This window comes from Panicum virgatum, chromosome 4N (assembly GCF_016808335.1).
Source record: "Panicum virgatum strain AP13 chromosome 4N, P.virgatum_v5, whole genome shotgun sequence".
NCBI classification, from domain to species: Eukaryota; Viridiplantae; Streptophyta; class Magnoliopsida; order Poales; family Poaceae; genus Panicum; species Panicum virgatum.
The window spans coordinates 44097444-44112581 of NC_053148.1; the positions used below are offsets into that span (position 1 = coordinate 44097444).

Sequence of the window (15138 nt, forward strand, 5' to 3'; positions counted from 1 at the left end):
CTCCTCTCTCTCCATCTCCTCTCTCTCTCCACTCGCCTCGTCCCGCCGCCGCCGGCCACCTCGGCCCCCCGGCAGCGCCTCCTCACCCCGTCGCCCGGACCTTGCGACCGCCGCCGGATCCGCGCCCGAGCTCGCCGCCGCCGCTGGATCCGCGCATGGCCGCGCTCGGGGCCGCCGGATCCACACGCGGCACCGGCCTGTCCCTCCGCTCCTCCACCGCCGCGGGCGAACTCCGCCGCCGCCGCCGGCCTCGGCCGCCATGGACACGCTCCGCCCGCGGGGCAAGTAGGCCGAGGTCAGCGGCCTTTTCCTCCCGAGCTCGCCGGCACCCACCTTGTCCGCCGGCCTTGCCCTCCTCCGCCATCACAGCCGGCCAACCCCCGTCCGCCGCCGCAGCCGGCCGACCCCACGCGCCGCCGCCAACAGATCCGCGCGCCACTCCTCCCGCCATGGCCTCCGCGCTCCATCTGCGCGCCACTGCGCTCGCGTTCGCCTTGGCCGCCACCGCGCTTGAGGTCGCCGCTTCCGCGCTCGAGGTCGCCATGGCCGCCGCGCTCGAGCTCCGCGGCGCCGCACTCGACCTCGCGAGCCAGGTGGTGGACGGCGAGGCCGGGAGGAGCGAGCCGAGCGGCGGGTTAGGCGAGACAGGGCGGAGGAGAGAGACGGGAGGAAGACGGCAGTCACGCGACCGTGAGAACGCGGAGTGGAGCGGACTCGTCCGCCAGATTTCGTGAGATGGAGCGGACCCGCATCTTCACCGAATATTTCCTTCTTGAGTTCGCTCCAACCCCTGCTACCTCCATCCAAACGCTCCAAAAAGGAGTCCAACCTATCCGGATTGGACCCCTTCCTCCAACCAAACAGACGGTAAATCACCCCCAAAACCCCAAAGCCACCAAGACCACTCCCCAGCCATCACCTCACACAGAAAGGCAAAGCGGCAGTGTAGTGTTAGTACCAGAAAGCATCTCAGGCAGAATGAAGCTTCACACCACCACCACCATGGCTCTCCTCCTCTTCCTCCCTCCAGGTCTCCATGGCCGGATCAGGTTAAGCACTTCATCACAATTCACAAGCACCGAACTTTCTGATGCGTTGATTCTACTTTTTCTTGCTTCTGGGATATCTCTATAATAACCGTTTTGTGTTCTTGGGCCTGTTGATGGCAGGGTTCTGCGACCGCAAGTACGCGTTCAGGTGCTCCAAGGCGAACCGGCATGACGACTGCCTCAAGTACTGCGGGATCTGCTGCGCCGAGTGCCACTGCGTGCCGTCGGGGACGTCCGGCAACAAGGATGAGTGCCCCTGCTACCGCGACAAGACCACCGGCAGCGGCGACCGCAAGAGGCCCAAGTGCCCGTGAGCCTTGACGTTTTTTTTTGAAATAATATTATTTTATTAAAAAATTGCAGAATGAATGTAGAAATCTGAAAAATTGCAAAAATAGATGTCAATCGGACCTATCGGTCGTGTGTGCTGACCGATAGGTACAAATCGGTATTCCGACATCCGACTAGTCTGCCATGTCATCACAATAAAAAAAAAATGCACGGAGCCACATAAGCCTGTCGGTCATGGGACAACCGATGTAGTAGCGAGGTGGTCATTGTAGTAACCCAAGCTTTGGCTTCAGTCTCTTGAACTTGAGCCATATGTTCAGTAATTTCCTCCCGCTCGAGCGTCCAAACAGACCTTGCCGCCATGTTGCAATCAATTGAGTGCTTCCATGAATCTGGCATGCCACAAAGCACACATGTACTGTGTGTTGCCATATTTCGGTGATGTAGTACATCTCTTGATGACAACGAATGTTGTGCAAGTCTCCAAAGGAAAACATTAGTCTTTGATGGAACTTTAACCTGCCATAACGCAGTCCACCCTTTCTCCTCTGTTTTGACATCTGATCTCCCGGCAATGTTTTCCAGGTAAGCCGTAGCTCTCTCTTTATTAGTTACTAACATTCTGTATGCTGAACGGACAGTGAAAATACCTTTTTTTTTCTCATGATGCCACGCCCAGAAATCTGCTTGTCTCCTTGTTGAGATAGGTATATTTTGAATCACTTCCATGTCCACCGGGTTGAAAAACTCTTTGTAACTTCAGCCGATCCCGGGACATTGTGGCCTGATCAATTAACTCGCTCACAAACTAGGGAGGATTAGCTTTGTAAGTCCTGAATGGTCGAAGCATATTCTCCCTTGGGAGCCAGTTCATATTCCAAATATATGTCGATTCACCGGTTCCAATAATCCGTCTGATGAGACCCCGTTCCAGTACCTCCCTGCCATCAAGTATAGCCCTCCAAATGCGTGAAGGAGATGGTCCCAGGTTAGCATCCAAAAATTCCCGATCCGGGTAATAAACTGCCTTCAGAACACGTGCACTTACTGAACTTCCATCCATCAATATGCCACCTAAACCCTGTTTGTCCAAAAGTGCAAGATTGAACAACTCAATATCTCGGAAGCCCAGACCACCCATGCATTTTGGTTTTATCATATCATCCCAGGCAACCCAGCACGTTCTTCTCTTGCCCTCTTTACTGCCTCACCAAAAATTCCGCAAGATCCCATTGATATGCTCACATAGACCTCGAGGGAGCTTAAAGCATGACATTAAGTATGTCGGAATGGCTTGTGCCACTGATTTTATAAGAACCTCCTTGCCTCCCACGGACAAACATTGTTCTATCGACCTCTGGACCTTTTTCCACACTCCATCCTTGATGTACTTGAAAGCACCATTAGTGGAAACACCAAAATCTGTCGGCATGTGTCGGTATTTTTACCGCTCGCCTATCTTGAGATGCCCTAAGGTAGGGGATTGTTGGGAGCAGATCGCCGAATCTGGAACTTGAAGGTAAACGCAAGAATAAAAGACACAAATTTAGATAGGTTCGGGCCGCCAAAATAGCGTAATACCCTACGTCTTGTGTGGTTATTTGGTATATTGCGCCCTGCGCTGGGGTGTTGTGCTCTGTTGAGCAATCTAGCTATCTGTTGGTTCATACCGATCTAGGTACCCCGCCCTCCTTTATATAGTCCAGGAGGTGGAATTCTAATCGGTTTACAAGGTAGGAGTCCTAGGAGGATTACAAAGGAGTTCTAATTGGAGTTCGGTTTCTTCCTTCCTTGTTTGTACTCAGAATCTTCCTCATATCTATGCGATGTGCACAGTCCCGTGGGCCCGAGTTTGACAAGCCCCCGAGCTCTTCGTAGCCGAGTACTGCAGGCGTCGAGTACTTCTGAAGTCGGCTTCAAGTACTTCGAGTGCTCCATCGAGTGCTTCGACTGATCTTCCGAGTACTTCCGGCTGCATCGAGGCTGTGAGGTGCTCAAGCCCCGAAAGTCTTCTTTTATATAGTGCGCGATGAACTCGCACTCCATATGGAGTACCCCGAGCCTTAGGTTGAATCGCAGAATCAGGCTGAGGGTCAAATCAGTCTTCAATCTTCTGGTTTTTATCTTCCAAAAAATTGAAAAATAAGCCGTCGATGACACGTGTCCCGCAGCCCCGAGCCTTGAATCCAAATTCCAAGATTTGGAATTAAGGATCCGAAAGTCGTGGAATACGGTGTCGAATTTTTCTCGCCTCTAGTCTTCACATGAGTCAGCATCGAGTAGTTTTGCGACGTCCAGCCCCGAGCTTATGAGCTAGGCGAGCCATAGAAGCCATGTCGAGTAGTTTTTGGTGTCCAGCCCCCGAGCTTGAGAGCAGGATATGCCAGCAGCATGCTCCAAGTCCAATCTCATGTGAAATAAACATAAAAATATGTTGTAAAATGATATACATGATATCAAGTTGGGAGTATCCCAGCATTGCAAAAAATGCTCGTAAAAGAACGGGAGAAAATCCCTGCATTAAAAATGCATATTAACTTTTTTTTCGTGTCTTGCTCTAGCTAGGCCATGTAATTTCCCCGAGCAGTTAGCCTATTACGTGTAAGCACCTGATCCCTGATAGCCGTAGCCCATAGCGCAGGGGACGTGGCCGCATGCACGCGTAGGAACATAAGCGTACAGAAGAGTCGAGGTTGGCGTATGCTCCTCGAGTACTTTAGCGACTGTTGAGAGGAGACAACGAAGACAAAGAAGAAGTCGACAAAGCGACAAATAAGATGCGCGGCGCGCAAAAAGCACTCAACGAGAGTGCGGGTTGCGGACAAAATAGTCGGCAAAAGTGTGGGTTGCGCACAAAAAGGGTCGGCGAGAGTGCGGGTTGCGCACAAAGCAGTCGATTATGGTGTAGCCCCCCAGCATAGCTTCGGTCGAGAGGCGTAAACCAAAAAAACAGTCGATCTTGTGAAAAAAAATAAGTCGAAAAAAGTATAAGTGACTTAGCTTGATTGATGCCGACTAGTCGGAGTTGATTCCGATTAGTTATTGACGGTGCGAGACCCACTCTCGACTAGTTTTCTAGTCGAGACGAGTAGTCGAAGCAGTCGACAACGGGTCGAAGTAGTCGACGGCGAGTCGTCGAGTGCCCTCGCGGCACAAGCTGGAGTTGAGCCAGGTAGTCGAGGTCGATGATGGCGGCGTGTTGGTGTTGCAGCGCGAGCCGAAGTCATGAGGTAGACAAATAAACTCCGATCCTTGCATGCATGCCCAAGACACACACGTTAGCCAATAGAAATAATTAGAAATATGTATTATCCTAATCATGGGAAGGAAAAGTTAAAATAAGAAAGAAAGAAAACACTTCCCGTGTGCATGTAGTGATTTTCTTCAATTCACGTAACTTGCAGCAGAGAGCAGCATTTACTGCTTTTTCAAGTGCAGCGGAATAGTCCCTGAACCTTGCGTGGAGGGTGGTCAAAGGCTTAAGGCAAATTGCCTGCCCCAACTCGCGCCGCTGATCATGGCATGGGTCCCGCAGTCCGCATGCGCATCCATCTCAAATTGGACTCGACTTTGCCTTGATCCACGAGCTGGTCTCCAAATCGGACTCGACCATGCTGTCATGATTTGAACTTGATTTTCGACTGGAACGCAGAGTGTATGTCTCGGCGTAGATTCGTCGGCTCGAAACTCCTACTCGGCGACTTGCTTTTGATCGAGTAGATTGATTTTGTCCTTCAAGCTCTCCTAATGATCGCGACGATCGGCCCCACGATGGGCGCCACTTGTCAGTATTTTTACCGCTCGCCTACTTTCGGATGCCCTAAGGTAAGGGATTGTTGGGAGCAGATCGCCGAATCTGGAATTTGAAGGTAAACGCAAGAACACAAGATACAAATTTAGACAGGTTCGGGCCGCCAGAATAGCGTAATACCCTACATCCTGTGTGGTGGTTTAGTATATTACGCCCTGCGCTGGGGTGTTGTGCTCTGTTGAGCAATCTAGCTATATGTTGGTTCATACCGATCTAGATACCCCGCCCTCCTTTATATAGTCTAGGAGGTGGAATTCTAGTCGGTTTACAAGATAGGAGTCCTAGGAGGATTACAAAGGAGTTCTAATTAGAGTTCGGTTTCTTCCTTCCTTGTTTGTACCCAGAATCTTCCTCATATCTATGCGATGTGCACAGTCTAGTGGGCCCGGATCTGACAGCATGCCTAGGTATTTCTCACTCAAAGACTCATTGTGAACATCCAGCACACTCTTGATTTCATCCTGGGTGCTCTGACTACAACCCTTTGCGAAGTGAATTGAAGATTTATCAAAGTTGATGCATTTGCCAGTATAGTTGCAAAACCTCCTTTACCTCCTGAGCACTCTCCCTATTGCCTTGAAAAACAGCAAGCTATCATCAGTGAAGAGTAAATGATTGACCGTCGGAGCCGACGGTGCCACTTTAATACCATTGAGAACTGATGATTGGTTTCTAGCTTTTATAAGGCCCGAAAGGTCCTCTGCTGCCAACAAGAAAAGATAGGGGGAGATAGGATCTCCCTGATTCCTCTTGAGGGTTTGAAACTGTCCAGACATTCTCCATTAAACAGAACTGAAAAAGAGACCCTTGTTACCAGGTGCATAATTGTCTCTACCCATAGGTGGTGGAAAGCCAAACGAAGAATAATGGCTCGTAGATAATTCCAGTCGATCCTGTCATATGCTTTCTTCATGTCTAATTTAAGAGCACAACATCGAACATTGTGAGGCCTTTTCTTTTTCATGAAGTGCAGACACTCATATGCAGTAATGATATTGTCTACGATAAGGCGCCCGGGACAAAAGCCGACTACTCTTCTGATATTATTTCTGGCAAGAATTGTTTCAATATGTTCGCCACAACCTTTGAGGCGGTCTTGTATAGAACATTGCATAAACTTATAGGCATGAACTGCCGCAATTCTTCTGGACTCGCCACCTTAGGGATTAGTACGATAAACATACTATTAATCGGCATTAGGTCCTCCTCACCCTGTAGTATTCTCAGTATAACTGAAGTAACTTCATTCCCGCTTAAGTCCCAGTGTCTTTGAAAGAAATGTGCCGGGAAGCCATCAGGCCCTGGGGACTTTGTCGGGAACATTTGAAACAATGCATCTTTCACCTCGCTCTCTGAAAATGGAGCAAGCAAGCTATTGTTCATATCGAGTAACCTTCCTTTGGACTGTATTATAAGAACCACATCCATATTTTCCGTCCCTTCAGAAGTATACAAATCCTTGTAAAAACTCGTAGTCAGGTTGCTCATCTCCTGCACGTTTTCTGTGATCTGACCATCTGGTTTTTTTCAATTTTGTGTCACAGAATACCACTGATAAAGGAGTCCATTCACAAAACAACACTAGTAAAAAGGGTTTCCACAGAATACCATTAATTAGGCTGCCGGTTATCACAAAATAATATTATCCCTTTTTCATTCTATTTTCTTCTAGTTTTTTTATCAAGAAAAAGCAATTTATAGTGACCGTTTTACCCCTATTGTTATTTCACCGTACCAGTGTCTCCTCCTGATCGAACCAAGAACAGCGGCGGTTCCTCCCTGAACACGGCAGGCACGCCATTGCTCGGCGGGGCGAGCCCAGTGGAGCGGGGAGCGGGCACGTTTGGCGAGGGCCGGGGGGCGAGGCCAGCGGCGCACGCGCGACTGGGCCAGGCGGCGGGACGCGGGCCGGCGAGCGGGAGCTGCAGGTGAGTGTTGGTGTAAGACACTCTTCGGGACGAAGTGGTCACAACAGACCTGACGAAGGCAGACAGGAACTCTGAAAGGAAAACAATAGCACAAAGGCAGCACGAAAATCAAAGCAATAGAGTAATTGCACTGTATTCAATCTGTTTTTCAATTACAAAGGGGGGGTATTTATAGCCCGAAATCTCAACTACTCCCTGGCCAAAATTCCCTTCCTACCCCTAACTGCCAGCATCTTGGAATATTCTCTGGGTATAAACGTAATGCTACAACACCCGACACAAATTAGTGGAATTACAGCTGTACACTCGGTACAAAACTCTGACAGTGGGGCCGCTTCGCTTTGCTTCCCTTCGCGACCGAGGGTCTTCGCATGAGAAGTGAAGGGGTCCTCTGAGTTGCTTCGCTGCTTGTCTCTTCGGCTCGCGTGCTATCCTTTCGCAGCGCGGGTCACCCCTTCGCTTCTCTTCGGGGGGCTTCGACCTTCGCTCGTCGCACTTCGCTCCAAGTTCTTCGGACGCACCCTCTTCGCCTTCACCGGTCGCTTCACCACCTCCTTGCTCGCAGCCGAATGTCTTCGGTGTCAGGTGAATGTGGCGCCCCCAACAGTAACCCCTCGAGGCCATGAACGCTCCTTGGAGCGACAGAGGCCTCGACAGACCGGCACGTGAGCGTAGCCATGTCCCCTAAGCGCAACCCCTAAGCGCCACCCCTCGGATGTTTGCATGCGAACGTTCGAGGATTATGCAGTGTGATAGAAGAGAGAAATAGTTTTTTTTTTCAATCGAGGCGTCGCCGATTTGTGCGAAGACGAGAATGCCCCTGCATTCGACCGTTGAGGCGGCTGTTGGCTGGTATTTGACCGTTGGGAGTCGTGGGCATTTTAGTAACTTCGCATGGACTGTCGTGTGCCGCTGTGCGCACCCCCGGCTATTAAAGGAGTGGTGGGGGGGGGGGTTGCCTTGCGCGAGCTCAGACGACGCTTCAGTTTCAATTGCATTCGCCCTTCGCACATAGATCACTTTGCTTGCTCTTCGCTCACAACTCCTAGTTTTCTCCAAGTCTTCGCCACGGCTTCGCACGAAGAGATGGCGCCTCGCACAACTGAGAAGCCACCTGCCACTCGCGCCTTAGGCTACAGCCACGCAACCCTGGAGATCCTCGAGGGGATGATCCTCAATGGTTTGGTGGACCGGAGCCAGGTGCGGGCTCCCCCAGCTGATCAGCTTCGGCGCTGCCCGAGCCGGACGAGGTGGTGGTGTTCCGCGATTTCTTCACTGCTGGTCTTCGCTTCCCGCTGGACCCCGTGATCATGGAGATCTTCTGCGTGTATGGGGTCTACCTCCATCAGATGACTCCGAGGTCCTTTGTCAGGCTGAACCTCTTCATGTGGCTGGCGAAGACGGGCAAGGTAGAGCCCACGGCCGAAGCATTCGCGCGCGTCTTCCGCATTTACTACCAGCCAAAGACAATCGTCGTGACCAGGAAGGACGACAGCAGCGGGGACAGGGAGCCTCAGTACGGCTGCTATACTTGCGCTTTCCAGCACACAGCCCCGAGCCCCATCCCTGCGTACCGGAACAAGTGGCCAGTGCATTGGACCAACGCTTGGTTCTACCACAAGATTTGGCTCGACCCGGAGACGAATTCCAGCCCCCTTTGGGTCGCGAAGATTCCTCCGCTCCTGAAGACCCCAGTGGTCGCACCGCCAGACACCGCTGAGGCTAATGCCTTCGTTGCACTACTTCGCCAGGTTGCGAAGAGTTTCAGCACTCGTGATCTCATCGAAGAGATTGCTGCGTGCCAGTGCTTTCCCGTTCGGGAAGGGTGGACGGTTGATTCCTGGGCACCCGAAGAGAGGTCGATTGAGGGTATTCCTTTGCCGGACTTCACGGAGGGTTTCAGCCTCCGACGCGAAGGTGTGTGTAAATTTTTTTTAATCGTTGTCTTCTCTTTTGACTGCAGATATTGATCCGAAGGCTATTGAGACTGCCGCTGATGAATTTGTCAGCACTGTTGGCCTTGCTGAGTATAAGCAATTGGTAGAGAAGCTTGGTGGTGTTAGGAGGAACAGAGTTTTCAGCTTCTTCGGGATCAATCCTCCCCGTCGCGAAGCCGAGGCGGCGATTGCGGAGGACGAAGAGAAAAAGCAACAAAGGGAACAACAGAAAGCTGCTGCTGGCGGTGTGGGTGCTACAAGTGCCCTCGAGAAGAAAAAACGGCGAGGAAAAACCGGCGGGGCTAAGGCGCCGAAGCGTCCGAAGCTTCTGGAGTCCCTCTTTGCTTCGGAGCCACTTAGGGTGAAGGGCGACTCCGAAGATGATGTGAACGTGGTGGATAGCGAAGAGCCCCCCCCCCATCAGTCTCCAGCCGTCGCTGTTCCGATCATGGCTGCTCCCATCACCGTAAGGCGCACGCCCGCGCTGGAATACTGCACGATGGCGGAGGAGAGCGACGAGGACGAGGGACGAAGAGGCTCGCCTACCGCGGTCGAGTCGCGGCCGACCCAGATGATCCCTGAAGGTCCCCAGGGAGGGGCTGCCGCCGACGGCGATGACCAGGATGACTCTAAGTCCTCGGAATCCGAGAGCGACGGCGAAGACGAGCCTCAAGACGAAGTCCTCGTGAAGGCTGCCGCCTCTTCTTCGAGCGGGGGCTCGGATTCTTCGGGCGACAGCAGTGCCTTCCTAGTTGCCAATGCTGACCCCCGCCAGGTGGCTGATGCTCTTGGTGCCACTGGTGCCAAACTTATTGGGGTCAGGTTGTAGGGAGTCTCCGCTTCGAGAGCCGCGACCGAGAGCGCCAATTCTTGGCGGAGGCCGGGGGTGCGTTCTGCTTCCCCCTGATGGAGAAAAGGATGATGGACACTGGGGCACCCAATGCCCTGCAGTGCGCGGAGGATCTTGCTCTAAAGTCCTTTGTGGCTGCACGCTGTGCCCGGAGGCAGTTGGAGGATGAGGCTGGGGCTTCTTCGCGGGTAGCAGAACTCGAAAAGATGGTCTCTGCCTTGCAGCAGGAGAAGAGAGATCTCGAAGCATCACTTGCTTCCGTGCGCATCAGGGCGGAGACCTCTATAAAGCAGCTTGATGAGGCGCGCGAAAAAGCCACGGCTACGGAAGAAGCTGCGAAGACTGCGGAGGAGGGCCAAAGGAAAGCCGAAGGGTTGGTGACGGCCTTCAGGCAGGCAGTTGTTAATGAACCCATGCCCCTTCAAAGCGAAGTGCACCGCCTGCTGGAGCGCTTTGGGATAGAAGCCCCTCCGCTTGCTGGCGAAGAAGTAAACTCTGTTGAGCTCGTCGAGCTTTTACGTTGGCTGCGCTGCTGTGTGGCCATGACTGACTGTGGCAGCCAGTTCTTTGGTGAACTGAACGCTGGTGTCGCCGCGCGCTCGAATATAGCCGCGGTGTGCTCCCTCGTCGAAGCCCCAGCTAGTGGCGAGGCCTCCGTGACCAAATCTAGGCTTCGTACTCTTTGTGATCCTGGCGTGCAGTGACCATGTGCCGAAGAGGTGAAGCCGGAGACGCTGCCAGCTCTTCCTCGCAACATCGTCAAGAATTTTATGGCCACATTTTTTCAAGAAAGAGGGCGGGAGTTGGTGGCGCATGAGGGCGACCGCATGAAGGCCCAGGTTAGGTAGTTACTTTGTTTTTATTGCCTTCGATTCTTAAAGGTTATTGCTGACAATCACTTTATTTAGCTGCAAGAGAAGGCAACACAATGGGCTGCCGAAGTGTTAAATCTCAGGCGAAGGTCTCCGCCCAGAGATGATGAAGACGCCCAGGGCGAGGCTGGCGCTGGCCACGGTGAAGACAATAGAGAGGTGTGAGCCGTTTAGAGGATGTAATTTTGGCTTGAATGTAATTATAACTTTTGATTAATGCATTCGGTGATTGCGCAGGACCCTGCGTCGGAACCTGCGCGGATCGCCGAAGGTATACCACCTTTGTGGATGAAACATGGCAACTTTGTTGTTTCCGGCGCTATGTGGCGCAAGTTTAATGCTAACAGGCCTTGGTTGACCTTTGCTGAGTTCTGGTCATTGAAGGAGCGTGTTTATAATCGGCGTAACGCGCAGTCGAAGCTATTCTTTGATAATTTTATGTGTGATGAAGAAAAACACCGTGAGGTTCTTCACGACTGTTTTATTCGTCGCGAAGTTAGCCGTATGCTTAATAATGATGTTCCATATTCGCCTCCTGCTGGGCTGCTTGAGCCGAAGGTGGAGCCCGTGGAAGAGTTCCACGGGGATTATTGCTTCATGTACAAAGAAGAAGGTGCCTTCGTTCAAGGCGACTGACGGGAGGCGTACTTTATTGCAGGGCTCGGGTTTGAGGCATATCTTCGGAGATTGGCCGAAGAGATAATGGATGTTGCGGTCCGTAATGTAATTGATGAATTGGACCGCATTATTTTCGAAGAGGAAGAATCTGTTGTAACTTTATAGTGAACGGGTGATGACCCTGTGTGGTTTTTATGTAATCGTAAGAGAAATTTGTGCAGCACTGAACGAAGCCCCTGTGTGTAAATTTTGTTTTTAATACACCGCTCTTGGTGATGTAACTTTTCGGTCCTCCGAGGACGCATTGTTTTTTTTATTTGCGAAGCGCCACCCCCCTTCAGCGTTCTTGGAGGGCGGATTAAATTTCATGGGAATAACCGTGGGTCTTCGATTTTGGGGAAGTCATGTCTAGTTTGTCCCTTCAAGGGTGCATTTTGTTTTATTTGCGAAGCGCCCCCCCCCCTTTTGTGTTCTTGGAGGGACATTCAGTTGGCGGAGCCTTTGATTAATCTGCGAAGCGCCACCTTTATTTGTTTTAGGCGACTAACGACTGCAAGAACTCAATTTTAACATTTGCGAAGCGCCACCCCCTGCATTATTGGAGGAGTGAGGCGCGCTTTGTTTGGATTGCATGTGTCCTGGGAACTATGTTCCGAAGATCTTTCGAATGAAAAAGGGGTGTACTAGCCCCAGGCCTTCGGCTTTCGCATGAAAAGACTTTCCATGCACTCTGCGCTTCTTTGTGGAGGTGCTTTTGTTTTTAAGGGGACCTTCAGCTCTTTAGCACGTTTAGGCAAGCCCCGGGCCTTCAGCTTTTGCTCGATAGGTCTTTTTCATGCCCTCGGCGCTTCAACGCGGAGGGTCTTTTCGTTGCCTTCGGCGCTCTGTGCGGAAGGTCTTTTTCATGCCATCGGCGCTTCAGCGCGGAGGGACTTTCCGATGCCTTCGGCGCTCTGCGCGGAAGGTCTTTTTCATGCCCTTGGCGCTTCGGCGCGGAGGGACTTTCCATTGCCTTCGGCATTCTGCGCGGAAGGTCTTTTTCAATTGAGAAAAAATAAGAACTGAGGCTCAAGGGTGCTGTGGGCCGCTTAGCTCCGCGAGCCCTGGGCTCATTTCTAGAAGTGTTAACCACGCACACCGCACTGATGACTCCCCCCTTCGCTGCGACGGAGGGGGAAAGATGCTTCGGTGCCTTTTCACAGGCTAGATTTTTTTGGGGACCTTGTTTATATTTCACTAGGGATTACATTGGGTTGCCGCCTCGTTAAAAACCTCACACCTTCGGCAACCAAAGCGATTGCGCGAAGGCTTCTCCAGTGAGGAAAAGAGTACGGGCCCTTGAATACATTGTTCAAATAAACTAGAATAATATTACAAATTATTACAAAAAAGAAGACAACGTGGAACTAGACAAAGTAGAGCTGGAGCATATCCTTGTTCCAGGAGTATGGCTCTTCGACTCCTTCGAGTGTGCGAAGCCTGTAGGCTTCGGGTCTTGCCATCGAAGCGACCAAGAATGGTCCTTCCCATTTGCTATGCATTTTTCCTTGTTGCTTACTCTTCTGGATGCGACGAAGGACGAGATCGCCCTCCATGATTTTCCGAGGTCTCACCTTTTTGTTGCGCCACCTTCTGGTTTCCTCCTGGTATTTGCCGAGGTTGATTGCCGCTTGGGTTTTGATAGCTTCGATTGTGTCAATTGTTGGCTTGATGTCTTCGGCAGGTGTTTCTGTCCTAGAAGACCCGTGGCGAAGTTCTTCTGGAGTCATGGCCTCTTCGCCATAGAGGAGCTTGAAGGGTGTGAATTTTGTGGCCCTCGACTCCGTTGTGTTGTGAGACCAGATTACTTTCGGCAGCTCATCTACCCACTTGCCCTTCGGCTGCTCTGTGATATTCTTTTTGATCCCTATGAAGATGATCCCATTTGCCCTTTCGACTGCCCCGTTCGACTGCGGGTGGTATACTGAGGCGAAGCACAGCTTGGTGCCCAAATGCTGACAGAACTCTCTGAATGTTGTGCAGTCAAACTGTTTGCCATTGTCTACAGTGACTTCTTTGGGCACGCCGAAGCGTCATACAATGTTCTGCCAGAAGGATTTTTGCAAAGTGGCGGCCGTGATGTCGCGAAAAGCTTTGGCTTCGATCCACTTCGAAAAGTACTCTATGGCGACTGCTGCATACTTGAAGTTGCCTGGAGCTGTTGGCAAGGGTCCTACAATGTCGATGCCCCATCGCGCGAGGGGCCAGACTGGGGGTATGAGGTGGACTTCTTCTGGTGGTAATTTGCTGTAGTGGGCATGCTTCTGACAGTTTGGGCAGGTGCGCACGATTTCATGGGCGTCAGCCATGGCTGAAGGCCAATAAAACCCTTCGCGGAAAGCTTTTCCCACCAGGGCTCTTGTTCCGATGTGCGAAGAGCACATTCCAGTGTGTATTTCTTGCAATAGCTGCCTGCCTTCGGTTTGTGAGATACATTTCAACAACGGAGAACAAACACCCCCATGATACAATGTTTCATTGATTATTGAGTAGCTTTGCGCCCGAAGGGCAAGTTGTTTTTCCTCTTTCTCATCCTTTGAAACAAAATGGCCTCGAAGGTAAGCCATGATCTTAGTTTTCCAGTCTTCGCTTGATATAGCATTGACAAATTTTTGCTGGCTCTTCAGCGCAATTTACCGAACCACTCTTGATTGTTTCAAAGAATACATCCGGAGGCAACAGGTCATTCTCTGCTGCTGCCTTCGCTAGGACGTCTGCTTGCTTGTTCTGTGTTCTGGGAAAGCTTCGCACACTAAAACCCAAGAAATATTTCTCCATGCTGCGGACTGCTGCCAAATATTTCGCCAACTCTGGATTGATTGCTCTGTATGTTTTGCCAATATGGTTTGTGATGAGTTCAGAGTCAGACTTGATGGACAACCTCCTCGCGCCGAGTGCCCTTGCCTTGCGAAGGGCAGTCATCAACTGAGTCTTGCAGCATATTTCAACTGAGTCCCCGAAGGTGCCGTGAGGATTGCCGAAGTGCCTGACCCATTCTTGCAATAGGCTCCATCACATTCCAACAGCCAAATGGCTTCGATGACCGGAGGGTTCTGCGAAGGTGTTGCTAGTGTCCAATAAGCGACAAATTATGCCAAGACTTGAGACTTGATTGCGCTTCATGGGATAAAATCAATGGTGTGCGATGCCAACAGTGTTGCCCATTTCCCAATTCTGCCTGAAGCCTCTCTGTTTTCAAATATCCCTAAGGGGAAAAATTGTTTGGACTTTGATCTTGAAACTCTGGAAATAATGGCGAAGCTTCCTGGCTGCCATTACCACTGCATTGCCCTTCCTGGCTTCGATCCGTTTAGAGCTTCGGATACGAAGTAGATTGGTAACTGCTTTAAGGTGCCTTCGATCATTCTTTCTTCGACTAAAGCTGCACTCACCGCGGAGCTTGAAGTTGCGATGTACAACAAGAGCTCTGCTCCGGGTGTTGGGCTTGTCATTACCGCCAAGTTTTCCAAGTACTTTTTCAGATCTTCGAAGGCTTTGTCTTGCTCAGGACCCCAGTGAAAATTTTCCGAGCCCTTCAACACCTTGAAGAAAGGAAGAGATTTCTCCGCAGACCGCGAAATGAATCTGTTGAGCGAAGTTAGGCGGCCTGTCAACTTCTGCACATCCTTCTTGGTCGAAGGTGGTCACATTCTTCTTATGGCTTCGATCTCTACCGAATTTACCTCTATGCCCCTCTCAGTGATCATGCATCAGAAGGTTTCCACTTCTGACACCGAAAACAC

At 51.2% G+C, this 15138-nt stretch overlaps 1 pseudogene; it reads left to right on the forward strand.

Moving 5' to 3' along the window:
• The first annotated feature begins 978 nt into the window (after positions 1-978).
• On the forward strand, positions 979-1363 carry LOC120669540 (annotated as a pseudogene).
• The last annotated feature ends 13775 nt before the right edge of the window (positions 1364-15138 follow it).